Raw genomic sequence first — 19,757 nt, 5'->3', positions numbered from 1 at the left:
GATAAAAAATTTATTAAAAAAAAAACAAATACTATATAAACAGTAAATATAAAACAAACACTGCCTATTGTGTTCTTATGATTTTTATATTTTAAACGTTTTCTATGTCTATATATTATTACACAATGTCAATTAGGTTTACCTAAATTAATATTATGTAAAAAAACATTAAAACATTATATATTATTTTATAAAAAATAATTTTATTAATTATTTTAGCTTTACTTTTAAATTTACAATATTCTAGTCTAGAATATTTAAAATCATTGTATTGTATTGTAAAACCTTTATTGTATATAATTCATTCTGAATACATTAAAAGTTTCAATATACAATATCATATTATAATATCATTAATATTATAATTGCAAAAGTATATGAGAATGATGATGATGATGATGGAACGGATTTGAATTAAATTTGGTACATAGATCATATCCTAATTTAGTAGATGGGATATTTTATGTATATATTCACGTAGGTACAGAAGCGAGATACTAGGTGTAACACCTATATAGAAGAAAATTAAAATCTCACGTTAATAAATTTATACGTTTAGATTAATACAAAATAATTGTATTCAAGCTGATTTAAATGATGATTGATAAATAGATTGTAACTTTAATGCCACTATTTATTGTCTCAATCAATATAAATATTGATAAAAATTAGGTATTTTCTTCTTTTTCACTGTATATATTATATGCGGTATAAGAAACATGCCAAATATTTGCCCTTTATGAGGATTTGTTGGATCGTTAAGGCGTCGAAAGGTAACAAACAAACTAATCCTCTACCGCATTCACAATACGTACGCCGTTTAGTTCCGGCATAGAATGAGCCACCCCTTCCTTTCCCGTGGGTGTCGTAAAAGGCGACTATGGGAAATTAAAGGTAAGGGATGATCTTAAAACATCATCAAAAGCTAACTTCGGTTGCCAACCCACCTGCCATGCGTGGCAACTACTGGCAAAACTTCCCTTATGGAGAAGGCTGCTAACTAACTGTCATAAGAACGTTTGACTGTTCACCGCTGAACATAGTCATTAGTCATTTATTCAAAAAACAATGAACATTGTGTCTGAAATAAGGGATTAACATACAAAAGTCATTACATTAACTTGAATGTTACAACCATCCAATAACTATAATAATAAATTATAATACCATATATATATTTTGCAATAAACAATGTCAACTTCATCGAAATATTATATATATATATATATATATATATATATATATATATATATATGTCAAATTCATTTTTACACAGTTTTACACAGACACAGTTAACGGCTGAAATAATAATAAATAATAATATAATAAAGGATTCCTCAACAAGTTTCCAATAACAATAATACATAAGGAAAATAGGTGTTGTGGCCAAATCTCAACGGATTACGTGGAACACAAAAGGGTATCGAAGTTGTTATTATGCAATGGAGCAAACAAACCGAATAAAGCAACAAATAAATCTGGAAAGGTAAAAAATTCGTATCGTCAATTTACGCGAGTCACGTACTAACGGACTTGGGATCGATCCGCGATCACAGATTGCGGCTTGCATTCCATTCGGACTACTTTTATGGAACTCTTATAGACAATTGCCTCTTTATTAGGCGATAACCGACTTTAAATAGAAGAATTTTAATTCGATTATGTTTGACAACGTGGATGCAGGTGGCTCAGGACCGTTCTTTATGGCGGTCTATGGGGAGGCTTATTTCCAGCAGTGGATGGATAATGGCTGAAATGAAGATGATGTTTGACAACTGTTTATTTACTAGGTAGGTTTTTTTTTTAACGAAATATAACTTATGTTGTTAGCTTTTAATGTAGTTTTCTACAGATGAATAAAATTTTCAAATCGTTTAAGTATTTTTTTAGTTCATCCTACAATAATATAAACAAAAATGTAAATATCTTTCCTTTTTATAGTATTAATTTAGAAATAAATAACCGATTTCGAAAAATAGGTTGTCGGCTGTGTTTTTTTTTTTGTTACACATCTGCCCGAGAAAGGAAGTTATTGCGACGATTACAACTTTCCATCGGGTGGGTTGTCTGCTTGTTTGCCATTCTGAATTAAATAAAAAAAAAATATTTTTGGATATATGTAGATATATGTTTTATTTAAATATATGTAATTATTAAAAGCAATTATTATATGCATGTTCACAACAAGTTTAAAACTTTAAAGAAACTAGAATTTTTACATAAAAGTATATAATTATATAACACATTTATATGTAATTGTATTAAAATTTAAAATCTACTACTATACTGCCACAACTAATCGTTCCGTATCATGTGACATACAAATAAATATAAATAATATTTGACTGAAACCTCCACCAACACCTGATGGAAAGTGATAATCGTCGCCTATAAAATGTAAAGTTGTAGTCTAATGAGTTAAAAGGTAATGCAGTCACTATCGTAAGAGGCAACACTGTATATAAAATAATGTACCTGATAGCGCTCTAAGGGTATTACGAGTGACGTATTATAACCTGTGGAACACATTGTCCCAAGTCTATAAATTGACAGTTTCCACTTTCCAGTCTGTTGATCGCCACGTCCATTGTTAAAGTTTCGAACTTCGGATACAGATACTATTTGCGTTGTAACTAAATTTAAAACGTTTAGAATTGTCTAAACTAATATTAGAAAGAAGAAATATTGTATAAGTTATTTCATCATCATTATATCAGCCTTTAACTGTCCCGTTCTGAACATAAGCTTCCCCCTAGAGGGATTTTGCCAGTAGTTGCCACGGTTGGCAAACGGATTGACAATCGCAGTTAGGCTTTGAAGATGTTTTAAAAGGAACGCTGCTGCTCATCCCTCCACCATAAGCTCCCTTATTCGCCTCTTACGACACCCACGAGAAAGGAAGGAGTGGCCTATTCTACTAATATGCTGGAATCTATTATTATTTTTTATTTGCAAAGGATAAATTCGAAAAATCCTAAACCAAATTTAAAAATTATATCACCTATAGAAAGGTACATTATCAGCGAGTACTATGTGCATTTTATTTTCATGACAACCATGTGAAGCCGGTAGCTAGTATTTTAAACTGTGATATTGCCATATAATAATTGCACATAAAACTCTTGAATTAAATAACTAAGATTTTAAAGTTTATTATGAAAAAAAAAATTAAGTTTATATTGTTTTTATAAGATGGTTTTTATTCCGGGATATGTAGTAATTTTTTTTGTATATAATTAATATTTTACAGTAAAAATATAGGTAAAAATCCACTCTTCTCTTGTCTTATTCTATATGAATAGTTTTAAGTGTAACATTTCTATGGGTGTTTGAAACTATTTTCCTTTTATCTATTTAGTTTTGCATAAAATTAAAATAAACAAATACTTTTATACGTTATATTTGCTATATGTTCCTGCATTCTAAGGTCCTATTAGTGTTATTAATGATGTTGACAAACATAATTGCTTCGACCTCACAGTAATGAGGTTTCTTGACGCTAATACACTAAACTTGAAACGCTATTAGACCCGACCTCCAATGCTCTCACAATTTGAAATTGTTTATATACCTATGCTTATATGGTGAAGTATATCGATGGGAAACTCCATAGACTATCAATAGATCTTATAGAATAGATTGCTATTTATACTAAAGAGAAAATACTTATCTTTTATAGACCAATTAGATATGAAATCTAGATAAGAAAACTGCTGTAAGAAATATCAACGAAATGTGTATCAAATTTGTTACGTGGTTTTAGAATAAGTAAGCGGAGAAGAGTACTACTGAATTTAGTTTATGATGGTCCATAAAAAAGTAATTTTACGAAACTATCAAATTACCAGAGGGAGACTTTGTACAAAAGTCGTTTGCTTGGGTACCTTTGTCCCATTCGTATTTCAACCGTAGAGCAGTTGTGTTTGCATGGCTGTGTTTCGGTTTGAAGGGTGGGATATGGCGTGAATTTACAGGGTACAGAGGAATAACACCTGAGTCCTCAGGAATGGCAACGCATGGGGGTAACATGGGCGAAACAGTATACTCTGTTATGTCCATGGTATTGCTCATGTCTATAGGCGACGGTTACCACTTTCCATCAGGTGGGCCGTCAGCTTGTTTGCTATTCTAAGTTGTATAAAAAAAAATATAATTAAGATTGTGTCCGCAAAAAAAAAAACGACTTCAATTATGGCAAAACCCATTATTTTGATTTAAAAACTAAACTACTAGATCGATTTCGATACGATTTCTCTAGGACCAATTTAAAAGTATATCCTTTTAGATAAAAAAAAATATAACTGACGAATGAAGTAACAAACAAAAAAAAAATACAACCGAATTGAGAACTTCTTTCTTTTTAAAGTCCGTCAAAAATATTAGTTTAAGAAATAAGAAAAGATTTAGAAAAATAACTCCTTAAAATCGACCCTAATACTTGTATGTCAATAAATAACAATTTACCCATACAAATGTTTATATCCTTTTTTATGTACGTGATTTTCTCCACATGGCTTTGTCTAACGAATTGACTTGGGCCGTTCCCTCGCAATGAAACAAACCAAAGATACGATTCTAATTTCTTTGATTGTTGTACACAGGATGATTGCGAAATTATTTGCATCCTAATAATAGAGTGATTTATTAGTGAAACAGAATGTTTTTCCTAAAGAAAACATAGATCGTAAAATAAAGAAAAAATTACTTCCTCTTAGTATTTGTCATTTAATTGCTAAGTCCACGTTTCTTTGGCAAAAAAATTTCAATGATAGAATATTGGGAGTAGGTTAGAAAAGGATGCCTTTTGATTTTACTCGGTATTAAAGATTTGAGAAGAATTATGAAGAAATTAATTAAATGAAGCTTGACATGTTTAAGGAGTGGCCTTTAATATTTTATTGATTTATATATAATATATTTTTACTACCTATTGTGCAATATCTATTGAGTGTTGAGTATTGGATTTTTTATTAAATGGATGAAAATAAAATGGTAACCCCGCCTGCACTATCGGTATACGCTGGCGGGGCACCATTGGCAAACGATAGGTGAGAATGAAAGCAGATCCGTTAGCCTATCCTGATGAATTCAACAAGAGCTAACCACGATGGTTTTCAGGAGAAATTGCGTGAAGGTCGACCTGATAGGGTATATTACTAGCAATAGGGTAGTTAGACCCCATTACTAATAATCCTTTTTCCTCTTAAGTTTTGGACTTCCCAAAACTCATATTAAGTAAATTATAAAGCCTGAAATTAAATCGATAATGGTCACTTATTCTGAACGTAACTGCGATTATGAATTTTTTTACAAAAGGTACTAATAATATTTATTAACAGTATAAATGTGAAAGAAAGTTTATTTGTTTATTTGTTACCTTATAACACCTTAACCAATCACTAGGAAATTTGGTATACACGTATTACGTGGGGTAAATAATTATATAGATTACATTTGATCTCGGTCAATAAACATATCACAGTCACGTAGACAAAGTCGCAGGGAAAAACTATTTTATTATAAATTTCGTAATAAGAAATATTGCAATGATGGACAATGATTTATACTTATTACAATATTTTATATCTTTTTATTCTCATTAAATACCTACCCATTATATATTGGTATATAGTAATATTATTCTGTATTAATATTAGGGTCTCCGGATATGAATTTGTAACCTTTAGCAAATTAAACAACCACTGTACCTGAATATAATTCGGAACAAAATCTAATATAAACCAAACAGCCGATTACCTCAATGATTTCACGAAATGAAGCCGTTTTATAGGGAATTTAGACGGAAAATGGAACTGCTGGCATCTTTTAATTAATTCAATCAAATTAGACTTTTATAAATATTGTCACAGCATAATAAATTAGAAAATTATTCCCGTTCAGCTTTCGCTACAAGTCATTGGCTGAGAGTCTTTGAATTTATACCTTTACAAATTATAAATATTGGCAATAGTCGCTGCTTTGTCCATAGTACAATATGGTTATAGGTTTTATTAAGTCACGACTTAATCTTTCAATTCTTTCATATTTAGAAGTTAGTTACATCGTATTGTTACGTCGTCAATTGGAGACTGACTTTGATCACTTTCTTGCATTTGATGGAGTTAAAGTAATTCTATGTTTTTTTTTATACAACTTAGAATGGCAAATAAGCTGACGGCCCACCTGATGGAAAGTGGTAACCGTCGCCTATAGACACGAGCAGTACCATGGACATAACAGAGTATACTGTTTCACCCATGATACCCCCTATGCGTTGCCATTCCTGAGGACTTAGGTGTTATTCCTCCGTACCCAGTAAATTCACGCCATATCCCACCCTTCAAACCGAAACACAGCTATGCAAACACAACTGCTTCACGGTTGAAACACGAATGGGACAGAGGTACGCAAGCAATCGACTTTTGTACAAAGTCTCCCTCTGGTAAATGTTAGTTCCATATAAATTTTCTTATAATTGAAATCTCTCTTTGTTTATATATTACATAGTTTTAGTAGTAATAGTATTTTCTTTTGTAATTGTGTTTTCTGGCAATAAATATCTTTATTCTAAAAGGTTACTTAGACTATCCAACTATATTAGGTTGGTCTAAATACTTGCAACCACAAAAGAGACTGACCACAAAGGATGTTATGTAAACCCTCTGTGTAGTAGAAGAATTTTTCAGGATCAAAACGTGACGTAAATAACTATATCTTTTTAAAAAAAAGAGTGGTCGTGATTTTCATGACTGTAGTGAATTGTCGATGAGGCGTTCCTTTGATTGAGGTACTCGCCTTGTGTCTCCATCTTTACTTTTATAGCATAACAATTACAACATGGTATACAAAATTAATTCAATGTATTGTGGTCGTATGATAATGGTAATTGTGGGCGTATAATAAAGTATGCGACAGGTGACCCAGTATGCGCATAATTTTCATTTTCATTCAGCTTTCTAGCATATTATGATATGTAAAATTAAGCGATTCTTTTAAATATTTATAAATAAATAAAAAGAAATTGCCATGTAATCCCGACATAGAATGCGCCGTAATGTAAGAGACAACTAAGGGAACTTAATGACTGAAGCATATGCAGCAGCGTCCCTCGTACGTCCCTCGTAATTCACGCCAGGACAGTTAACGGCTGATATTATGATGATGATAATAAAAAAATACTATTTTTAGTATGGAGATCTTTAATAGAATCTAACTTAAAACCTTATTTGGTAGTAGGTAAAATATAATTCTAAATGTTAAAATCTACTCTCTATACACAATTGCATTTACTGTAGCCAATATACAATGACAATAGCAAACAAAGATATACTTTATCAGTACATAAGGCTTTATATTTTACCCGGAATGAGAAATTATATTACGTCTTCAATGACAGACATCGATTTCTGTTTGGTTAACCTTGTGTCTTATAATTTAACGTACGGAACAGCGAAGCCAGAAACAACATCTGTGCTCTGTGGATGCCGCAGTAACGAGAAATTATTTTCGAAAAGTACTTTGTCATTTTTCCTACGAGCGTTTCTCGTTTTCCCCAATTATTTTGATGCCGGTGTCGGTGTATGAAATCTGATGCTTGTATTTGTGAGCAGGTTCTGGCAACAATTTTTAAGTGACACACAAAACAAGGAAGTTCCTTTCGTTTGTATATATTTTTTTGTTATCATATTATTATATTACGTTACTTATTTAAAAATTAATTATAAATTTTGTTCTTTTTTTAAATAGATAATGGCTTGTTTTCGTATCATTTAATTGTGTGTTGTCGGTAGATATCAGTGTATGTGTGTGTGACTGAAATCTCTTTTACAACCAACTTCCAAAAGATAGTCCTTTAATTCTTCTGTTTTCCGTCATTTTATTTTCAATTATAGATATTACACGATCACTTTACTATATGTAAACTAATTTTCACAATATTTTTGTAATCAATGAGGTTTGTTCTCGTGTCACTTCCATATTAATTTTATAATAGTTAAAGCTGTCTTTTCGGAGTAAAAGTCTGCTTATTGCGCAACAAAATCTACATTATAAATACGCAATTCCGCGTTCTAAATTCAAATATTTCAAATCAAACGTATCTATGAAACATCTCGTCGTTCATCGATGTGTGTACTTCCGATTGAAGTCGTATTTTTTTTTAATACGAAATGGACTCGTCCTATCCTATCTCTCATTTTCCCCAATTATTTTGATGTCGGTGTCGGCTTATGAAATCTGATGTTCGTATTTGTGGGCAGGCAACAGGTTTTCTGATGTCGAACTCATTATAACTGTAACGAACAGAAATAACTGTGATACAGACTTACTAATTAAGTGATTTCAAAAAATAAGAATGTTACTAATTCGATTGTAACTTCTTTTTATTTGTTTCTTCAGAGTTTCATCATTTATAAACGGATTTGGATTTTTATCTTATTGAAAAGGATGTACTTTCAGATTAGTGTCATAGAAATTTCACATAAATTTGTTACTGGTATTAGTATATTTATATATTACTATATTATATTGTAGTAGTTTACTTTAAATTAAAATACTTAGTTCGTAGTTGTGGTTATATTTAATTTAGGTTTGCTACGATTGAAATCAATGCTTCATTTGTGGATTTATTAATAATTTTTGGAATTTCGCAATGAATTTAAATTATTATAAACTAACTGAATACAGCTACTTTATTAAATGAGTTAATATGTTTATAATTTAAACTGACATATTATTACACACTTATAAAAAAAAGTTATTTATACAAAATATAGACAACTGAAAAGATAAATGGTACATCCTATTAGATAATGGATTCGAGCGTGCAAAACTCCAAAAAACATGTCTAGTATCTAATAGGTTCATTTTTTACGTCATACACGCTGATGGCTCAGTCGGCAGACATATTACATTTCCGACAGCCCCCAAACACCGCTTCATGTGTAACAGAACAAATACACTTCTCCTGCGTACACATTCCAGAGTACACCGAGTACAATGGTGTTGTACCTCCGTACCCTGTAATTTTGCTTACCTTGTATCTCATAAATAAAATAGCCATGAAAACACTACAAGTGTTACAGAAGTGCCCATAACTTTTTACAAAATTTGCAAAAAACTTATCAGAGTAAATAAGTAATTAGTCTCTAATAAATAAAAGTCGTGTGATCCCGGTATAGAATGGGCTACCCCTTCCTTTCCCGTAGGTGTCGTAAGAGGCATTAAGGAAATTAAATGATCGAAGGATGGGCAGCTGCGTTCCCCTTTAAACATCACCAAAACCTTACTGCCGTTGCCTACTCGCCTGCCAGGCTTGGCAACTACTAGCAAAACCCCCCAATACGGAGAGGTTTATGTTCAGCAGTTATATCACCAAAACCTAACTGCGGTTGCCAACCCGCCTGCCAAGCGTGGCAACTACTGGCAATATCCCCCTTATGGCGGAGACCTAAATTTAGCAGTGGTCAGTTAACGCCTGATATGATGATGATGATGATGAATTTAAAGTGAGTAATTTATAAATAAATAAATAAAGCCAATGAGTAATTAAGTAAGCCGATTGATTGAGTACCTCAAATCAATCTCCTTAGATAATCACTTACAGTAATTTCTTCGTAATATAATAATTAAATTACAATCAAATTAACAATCTATTTCCATTATAGATAATAATCACTTTAAATAAATTGTGATCTTACATCGTACGCTGTACTTTAACCAGATATTATATTCATTGGTTTGGAAAATTAACGCACCTGTATTTAAAATTATGTTGACACCAACGGTATGTGAACCTAAATACATTTGCAGCTATCAAAGTAAACAATTTAAGATGTTACACAAAGTGAATTTAATCCAACTAATATAGATAAACTATTTTATATAATTTCTAAGTTTTAATTCATGTTTTACAGATTGTGATTACCTAAGATAAGTGCTTCATATTATTCTTAATTTCGTGTATAATATAGTATATATCATATATGTGTAAGTATATTTGTTATTCATATATATTTATTCGTTTATATATGTAATTTTAGTATGTATGTATATCAATAATTAGTAGTACCGCATTCGAATATTCTGACACTGCCCTATGGTAGACTGGGAGAAAATGCTTTTAGCATTAAGTCTGCCATGTACAGATATTTATACTAATGAATAAATAAATAAATAAAAAATATTCTTTAGGCACATCGAGTTGTAATAGAAATTCAAAAAATAAATGTTACCAGCGTTATTGACACCGCGTTACTCATACAGTTATTTACCACGACACTAATAAAATAATAATATTGTACATATTTTATACTACGTAGTTTTATTGTACACTTTAAATTGTGTTTTAAACAAATTATTAAGTTAAAATACACCTATTTATGACAGCGGTTGTTAAAGTTATGAAGAGTAATTAACGGCGGTCACAAAATATAGTCCAAAGCCATTGCAACCATCAAATTCCCGTAAAAATTCGTGAGGTAACCGTTACATTATTATATTCTGCGGCAGCCCAATATTTTATATCATTGTCCCGTTATTTTTGTAGACGGCAACAATGCAGCTTTTCTCTCAAGGCCCACATTACGGGGACGGCCTACCAAGGACGCCGGGAATAAATCATAAGAAATCTTAAAAGGGTTCTCTTTTTCCATATTAGAAGGAAACCATAATAATGAAATGAATCATTCCTGCTTTTAGGTAACACCAAGCAAAAGCCGGTGACTTCTTTGCCTTGACATTTATTATAATAATTCGGGAAGCGCGCTGGCTGAAATTATAAGGGATGTATGATTATTAAAGATATGGATTTTAATACATACCGCGACTGGGTTAGATTTCAACAAAGACAAAACATACTTAGTTTATAATAATATTTAATGGAATAGTTACAGGCCATACCCACATGCCACTGAGCATATTTGATTCCAACATGGCAGGGGGTGACCATACCAACTTATGGTGTCCTCTACTCTCAGACACAGGTATATAATAGTTATATATCTACATGACTTTATCATATAATAAGTCCCTTGTAAATTAGGAAAGGAATATTATATATGTATATGTTAATCTAAAATATGATTTTTTATAGATAGATAAATAGATATATATATATATTAATAATTTATTTGAATTACTTAATACAAATAATATAATCTTTGCAAAGTCAGTTTTATCATAATTGAACAACAATCATCTTTTTCACTATAATATAAATATTATAACGTATTATTATGAATATTCCATTTGATAAAATAATGAGATAAGTTTACAAGGTCCTTTTTTTTATAACATAGGGGCAAACGAGCATACAACTTACCACTGCCACAGATAATATAACACTATGCCGCTGTCAATCGCCATCCGCAACTAGTCGGCACCGGCAAAGGACTAGAATGTATGATTAATATACAAGTAAGTTATTAGATCACACTTTACAGCAAGCTTAAGATAGAACTGCAAATACTAAACTGATTATACTTCAATAATGAAGTTTGTTACGGCCATCACAAAAATAGCAGTCGAAATATGACAAAACATTACTACTTCAACATGAATTATAATTGTGAGCACATATACTTTATTCTTTTTTTAAAAGAATAAATAACTAACACATTATAAAAGACCAATTTTCATTATCGTACATTTGACACCTAAAGTCAAGTAACATTATCATCAAAGTAAAAACCTTAAAAAACATAGTACAGGGTATTGTTTTATGCTGTTCTCATTTGTATTAATTTTAGGAATTAATTCGTTCTTTTTTCCCCATCAACTAATGCGTATTTAAAATATGGTTAATACATTTAAGAATACTTACCTACTAGTATTAAGTGACCAGCAAATTCCACTATTTCCTGCTGCTCGATGGTCTGTATCGCGGCAGGGCTGCTGTTCGTGACCGCAAATCCCGTTAAGTGCACACCAGCAGGACTCCAAGCGAATAGATGTTTATACAAGAATATCACTTTCGTTTTAGTAGAGTTCATTCACGCAAATGAAGTCCAAGGTCACAGTATTGTTACTCAATATTGTAATTGTAAAAGCGACTTCGTTATTTTCAACCTACTTCAAAAAGAAAGAGGTTTTTTCGGTTGTATTTTTTTGTTTGTTATCTTATAACTCCATCAGTTCTAAAGTGATTTGTATTTTTTTTTATCCGAAAGGACAGACTTATAAATTGTTCCCATATTTTTTTTCTCAAAATCGTATTATATATTTAGTAATTTCATTTCCTTGTGGGGCACAATCTTTAATTATACCTTTTAACGTCTTAGAGACTCAACTAATCATCTTGAAATTTCTTATATAATGGTATTTTGAACAAAGAAGGACATAGGCTAATTGTTATTCTAGTTTTATATATATCCCAATGTCACCAGTAAAAAGTAGTAAAGTATATAGGCGCATATTATAATTTGAAATATATAACAATATTTATAGCAGTTTCCGAATCTTTGTCCACGTGACCGGCATAAAAAATAGCGTGTGTCCTTCTTTATCCCAAATAGTACGTGTATGCCAAATTTCATAAATATTGCTTGAGCCGTCGAGGCGAATGTACCAAATAAACTCTTTTTCATATTAATATATATTTCAGAAACGTTATTTACAGGAAATCCCAAGTACATATTTACAGCCAATTTTTATAATGTGATCAATAAATAAATAAACAAAATTTTATAAATAAATAAAAACCAAAATTTATTTTTAAAATTAATGTTACACTATTAGTTAAGCGCTTTAGCTGGGTATTTTTAATGGATAAGAATGGAATGGTAACCCTGCTCGCGCTAACAGCATACGACGTCAACAACAACAACAACGAAGATGAAAAGGCAGTCAGTTAGCCCATCTAGTTGGATTTATTGCTAGCAAACGGGGTCCTTAGTCCTTATTATTAACAATCCCCCCTAGTGTAGTATTAATGATAGATAAGCTAGGATGACTTGATGGATGTCATATGAGGCGATTAAGAAAATCCAATACCGAGGAATAGACAGCAGCGTCCCTCTTAAAACATAACTAAAGCCTAACTGCGTTTGGCAATCCGCCTGCCAAACGTGATAACTACTGGCAAAACTCTCCAAGAGGGAGGCCTATGTTCAGCAATTGAATCAGATGATGTGAAGTTAATTGGCACATTGTTATAATTCATCATGGCACATTCAGCCAAATAGGGAACTCGAAATTATTTGTCAAATACTCCTATAAAAAATGCTTAATTTAATTTTCATAGTGTACATACTACAAAGAGGAAATTACCTGTGAATTGTCCATAATCATCATTTCAATTCAATTTCATTTCATTCATTGCGTTCTCCAATATTAAGAAAAGATCTTAAAAATTCAGTAAAGAAAATTATAAACACTGTCGGGCACAGCAATTAGAAGCGAGAAGGGTATCACCTTTAATTATTAAATATTTATTTTATATTTTTTGTAGGATTTGAAAAATTTAAAAATTTAGGACTGAATAATTTCACTGCTGAACAAAGGCCTCCCCCACGGATTGCTACGAACTTCACTGAGCTATCTACATCCATTGACTTTCTGACGCTTCACCTAGTGTTTAATCGATCTCATTGGCATATTTAGGAGTTTTTTCTTGGAGGCAAGGAGGTGGACTTAAAAAAGGTACAATTACGTACTGCCAGACTTGTTTTTATGCAAACTGGGGTAAGCACTAAACAACTCTGGCTCAGTGGGCACGCCCCTTCCCCTGAACTACACCTATGTATATATTGAGTTTATTTGTGTGTGTTCTCTGTAACAACGAACCTTTCTTCACCATTGGCTATCGGTTCTTCGAACCATATAACCCTTTGCTACCTCAGCTTGCTTATCCTTAACTGTGAATATATTATTCTGGCCTCCATCAGCAAAACTATGGGATTTTCCTGGAACGTACACGCAAAACACATCGCGTCTTGTTTAAGTTCGTACCTATACCTCTGAAGTTGTAACTGTTTGTGTAACAGAGACGCTAACTGGATGGAGAGTGGGTATTAGTAGCCCCAACTCAAATATTATCTGAAGAGGACTGTTTGAAGAACGTGCTCTATTTGAAATGTACAGTCAGCTTCAAAAAGATGAAGCGGACGAGTGAACATTGAATATGTTAATGTAATTAAGGCAGTTTTAATTTTAATTCTGTATTAAGATTTATCAAATTGTTATAATTCTTTAAGTTACATTAATATTTCTTTTATTCTGTCTTCAATTACATCATTTTAGTCTTATTATTTTTCTGTTACGCGATGGCTAGATACAATTTTAATTATTTCTTTCCATTCAAAGGTTACCTGTAAAAGATTGCTATTTGACGATAAGGTGCCCATTATTGCCTCTTTATCTTGCTTTTTTGTAATTAAGTTTATGTAACTAAGTATTTATTTTGTTTATATACATATTTTGTTATTTTTATAATCTGTATCATTCTTCGAAGGGAACAATAAAGAACAATAATTCATGAATCATTCGATTAAAGTGGTTTTTTAAATAAATTACGAGTATAATACTGCTTAACTTCTTTCTGATATATCATACTGATATATATATATATATATATATATATATATATATATATATATATATATATATATATATATATATATTCTTTATTGCACTTGTAAGTTACATTTAATATAATGCATTTATAAATATTGTTAGCAAGGGTGGACTTATATATTTTGTGTTTGTTTATAATTTGTATTTGTCAAAACAATAATAAATATATCCTAAATTATGGACCCAAAAGGTAATAAGTTCGAATTTGGCTGACACTAATATATATAACGGTATGACGAAATGCGGGTATGACAAATGACACGTTCATCACAACCGTAATAGTCTACAAATGCGTCTAACAACCCTTGGGATTACACTCGTGAGTGTATATATATGTATGATAATAATAAACAATATAAACGTCTTACAAAAAAAAAACATATTTAAGTTTATATTCATATACTCATATTAATCACTTTGAGTAGTTGCAACGATTTAAGTTTTTTAATAGTATTCAAATTTTGTATATGATCATTTTGAGCATATATCCGATGATATACGTAGTGCTGACTGTACTCACGTATCTAATGGTTTGTGCTAAATTGAAAACGTACCTATAGTTACTTATACAAAACTTCTTAATATTTAATGAGACTCTAATTATTTTATTAAAAGTTCTTCAGGATTGCGAAATAAATATTGTAATATTTCCTGTTACAATGTTGTATTCCAAATGTTGATTGTCAATCGACTATTTTTTATTTGAAAAAATATACTTTTGCATTGTTTTCATAGTTTAGTTTTTAAATTAAAAGTTTGTATTTGGTTTTGCCGCGATTGAAGTCAATATTTTTCTGTGGAACAAAACTTACTTATAAATATAAATTGTATCTAGTTAATTTAGTCGCTCATATAAAGCGAAAGTACAATTTACGGACCAAGAAATTTTGTAATAAAATAGGGAAAATATAAATGAAGTATTAAGCGGAGGATTTAGTGAAACAGACTCTGTGTATTGATTGATTATTGCTGAATGATTATTTCATACAAATACATTCCAAAAACAAAGACTCCAAGCATAATTAATACAACCTTGTATATTTCTAACGCAAAAATTTTAATTCTATATCAGAGACAATACTTTTAAAAAAAATTGATATATTTCTTATAGCGATTTCAACATGAATAATAATTATAATCACGTAATGAAGTTAATACAAATTAAAAAGTTTATCTTCTCTATTGTTAATCTGGGGCACCATTTTTATAGTATAAGTACTATTTCATATTGGAGGTCGGCAATCAACATGGAATTCTTTATATTGTCCACTGTCACCCTGAAAAAAAGATCTGGTACTCATTCCTAATTAGATTTCCTAATCCTTAGATTTTTAACCAGAAGGTTCAGTGTCTTCTTGATCTTCGGCAACCTTAGATCTTCCCCTGTATTATAAGCTGCAAAACACTGTATTTTCTGTTCTGCATTATGTCACAGGTACAATAACTTACGACGTTTAGGTACCATTTATTAATTAACAATTCAATATAATGGCAATATTAGACATAGTTGTCTCTCCATTAAAATAGAATTTTAACCTACTATTATCACACTAACCAGGAGGCATTTTTAAGAGTGATAATTAAAAATGGAATAGCAACTCCGCGTCTAATTCTATAAGAATTCAATTGAATTCAATAAGAATTTGACCACGAATTTTTCCAGGATTCATAGAACATCCTACAACATAGAAGGACACCATGGGTATGAGTATATTCTGTGGTGTTCATTATGCATATATCAAAATATGTCACAATAGTATACAAATAAGAATATATTTTATATTAGATATAAAAAGTACCTTATATGTTATAAGGTACTTTTTATAGTAAATCACCAAAACAAAACCGCAGAACACAGCTATTCAATCGTAATACTATGAAACAATATGAAATTGCAAATTAGCAGGCTATTTGGTATTTGTTATTGAAATGCAGAGCTACAACACAATTCAATGCTCTAGGATGATTATTTCAGTAATGAAATGAAACAGTATTAACATTTGACAAAGTTTCACAGCAATAGCTAACGGTATCTCTGGAGGCTATTTAGAAACTAATCATTGTGAATTGTAGTGAACGTAACTAGTTTGTTGATTCATATTTTAGATATTAGCGACTTATAAATTACATTCTACAGGGAAATACATTATTTTATAACACACTTTGAAAGGGTATTTTGTTCGAGCACATATAATATGGCTGAGTGGTGACCATTTTGGTCGCATAATTCCTAATTGGGTACAAGTTTATTTTTGTATTTCCTTTTCCATTAAGTTTATAATTGATTATTTTTTAGTTTTAATTGTTATTGATATGCGCCAAATAAATATTTTTCTATCTCTTTTACTTACTTAGCAGTCCATATACATTTTTTGAATACATGTTATAAGTTCGACAAATATAGTTTTGATAATACTTTTATTTTACTTTTTTATCGCTCGTATTTTACTTTACTAATATAATACTAATTTATATTGTACTAATTTTGTTAAGATAAATGATTTTTTAAAGTATAACACTGCTGTACATCTTTCTGATATATCTATATGTTTTTTTTTTCTTTTTCTTTATTTATTTTATTTAATAATTAAACGACACATGAAATTAGATCCAATGACACAACGATATTAAATTTTATATTAAAACCATGGATATATTTATTTATTAGTTTTAACCTACGAATCCGCCCGTCTTAACCGATATACATATAAATATATGTATATCGGTAATATAATAAACTCTGTCCACTTCCATCTCAAATGGTGCACTAATATCAAATTTTAGAACGATTAGTTAAACCGTTAAAGTGCCAAAAGGTAATGAACTAACTCACTTTCACGTTTATAATGTTACTAAGGATTCATAAACATTTTTCATTATATTTTTTTTTATTATTCTAATTTTATTCTAAGTCGTCAAAGAGACCTGTTGGTCTCGCTATTAACCCTGTTCTGCTATTCCGGTCCCTTTTTACATTATTCATTATTTTATTAACCACGAGAAGGTCGCCAGGGGTTTAAATATAGAAAATGTTAAACCTACACATTAGACATGACGTCATAACCTACGTTTAATACAATTAAATTAATTCTATAAGTAAAAGGGCTATTCGCTTTTTGTGACACCAAATGCGTGCTCAAATCCCACCCACTTTGAATTTTTTCAATCATAAATAATTAACTATTATAATAATGACCCTGTGATCCCGGCATAGAATAGGCCACCCCTTCCTTTCCCGTGGGTGTCGTAAGAGGCGACTAAGAAAGGGCAAGTGATGGGCAGCAGTGTCTCTCTTAAAACATCTGTGAAGCCTGACTCTTGACTGGGCGGCTGTAGTCACTTACCATCAGGTGAGCCATATGCTCGTTTGCCCCAGTGTTGTAAAAAAAAACCAATCCGCCTGCTAAGCGTGGCAGTTACTGGCAAAATCTCCCAAGGGAGATTATATACAGCAATGGCATAGCATATATTCAGCAATGGACAGTTAAAGGCTAATATGATGATAATGACGATGATAATAATAATAGCCTATACCCGCAACGTTCACTGACAAAGACAAAAAGTAGCCTACAAAATATAACCTTCTCTGTTCCACATAGTACGTGAATACCAAACGTATTGATTGGTTAAACCATTATGGCAATATAAGATAACATATTATGATATTTCTAAATTAAATATAATTATTTTTATACTCATTAAAATTACTGATAGCAGAATTAAAATGTACACATAAAACAGTTTTCAAAGAAATACAATGTTTACATTGTGTCTTTGATCGGAGTTTAACCTTAGCTGAATAATTCAATTTTATTTAGCATTAATTTGATTTTGAGAGCAAACTAATCGCACGAGAGATTGTGTAAGTTTGGGAATTTATTAAAATATTTGTGGCCACGGTAATATTAATTAGTTATTTTCGAGTCTTAGTTAATGCATTAATTATTCACATTGTAGTAAAAACATTTTTATACTTTTTTTTACAACACAGGGGGCAAACGAGCATGCAGCTCACCTGATGGTAAGTGACTACCGCCGCCCATGGTCACCCACAACACCTACGGCATTGCAGGTATGCTGCCGGCCTTTTAAAAAGGAATATGCTCTTTTCTTGAAGGTTATGTTGTCGTATCGGTTCGGAAATACTGCTGCTGTTGATTCCAAAGAGTGCTTGTGCGTAGGAGAAAGTGCCTTGAAAAACGCACGGTGGAGGACCGCCACTCGTCCAGATGGTTGGGATGAAATTTTAGTTTATGGCGGGTTGTACGATGGTGAAAATCTGCAGCAGGTATCAATCCGAACAATTCTTCAGAGCACTCCCCATGATAAATTCGGTAGAAGATGCACAAAGATGCAACATCTCTACGCAGTTTCAGTGGGTCGAGCCGGACAGTAAGACGCCGATCGTCAACAATTCGAGCTGCCTGACTTTGAATGCGGTCTAATGAAAAGAGTTGGTACTGTGGCACTCCTGCCCACAAGTGAGAACAGTATTCCATGTGTGGCCTCACTTGAGCTTTATACAGTTTCAGGCGGTTTCCTGGCGTGAAATACCGTCTCACCCTATTGAGCACCCCCAACTTTTTGGAAGCTATCTTAGCTTTTTCCTCCAGATAACCACAAAACTGGACGTCGCTAGATATATCGACGCCAAGAATCCCCAGACTCGACTTGTTATCGAGGGAAGTGTTTCGATTTCAGACACAAGTCTGTTCCGGAGCTCATCGGTATACTAATACTAATGTCTCCCGCCATATACTGCCATAAAGAATGGGAAAGTTCCTCATGACAGTTTACCATTGGGGTATTCTACCAGTAGTTACCACGCTTGGCAGAAGTCTTAGCTACCGCAGTTTGGCATTTGGAAATGTTTTAAGAGGGACACTGCTGCCCATTCCTCCACCATTAAGTTTCCAGAATCGCTTCTTAAAACAGCTACAGAAGGAAGTAGTGGCCTATTTTATACTGAGATCACAAGGCAATTTGATTGGTATAGCGATAATAAAATGGGTGATGACCTTTTTCCCATCGTGAATGTTCAGAAGAACTCAATATATAGATATTAGAACGCGTAATTTGTAGAGAGATACTTTATCTAGATGTTTAATTATCAAAATTACAACCTTCTCATATTAGCTTTAATGAAAAATATTTTATAAGTAAAACAATTTACTAATATAATAAGT

General features: G+C 31.6%; 1 protein-coding gene across 2 annotated transcripts in view; it reads left to right on the top strand.

Annotated features, from left to right (window-relative positions):
- Positions 1 to 19,757, top strand: part of LOC113512945 (uncharacterized) — a 314,483-nt gene that overhangs the window by 100,762 nt on the left and 193,964 nt on the right. The gene's annotated exons all lie outside the window — the stretch shown is intronic.

The sequence above is a fragment of the Galleria mellonella genome, unplaced genomic scaffold (assembly GCF_026898425.1).
Source record: "Galleria mellonella isolate WM207_F2 unplaced genomic scaffold, CSIRO_AGI_GalMel_v1 utg23, whole genome shotgun sequence".
Lineage (NCBI taxonomy): Eukaryota > Metazoa > Arthropoda > Insecta > Lepidoptera > Pyralidae > Galleria > Galleria mellonella.
Note: the sequence above shows the minus strand (reverse complement) of the source record. Positions and strands in the feature narration are given on the sequence as shown.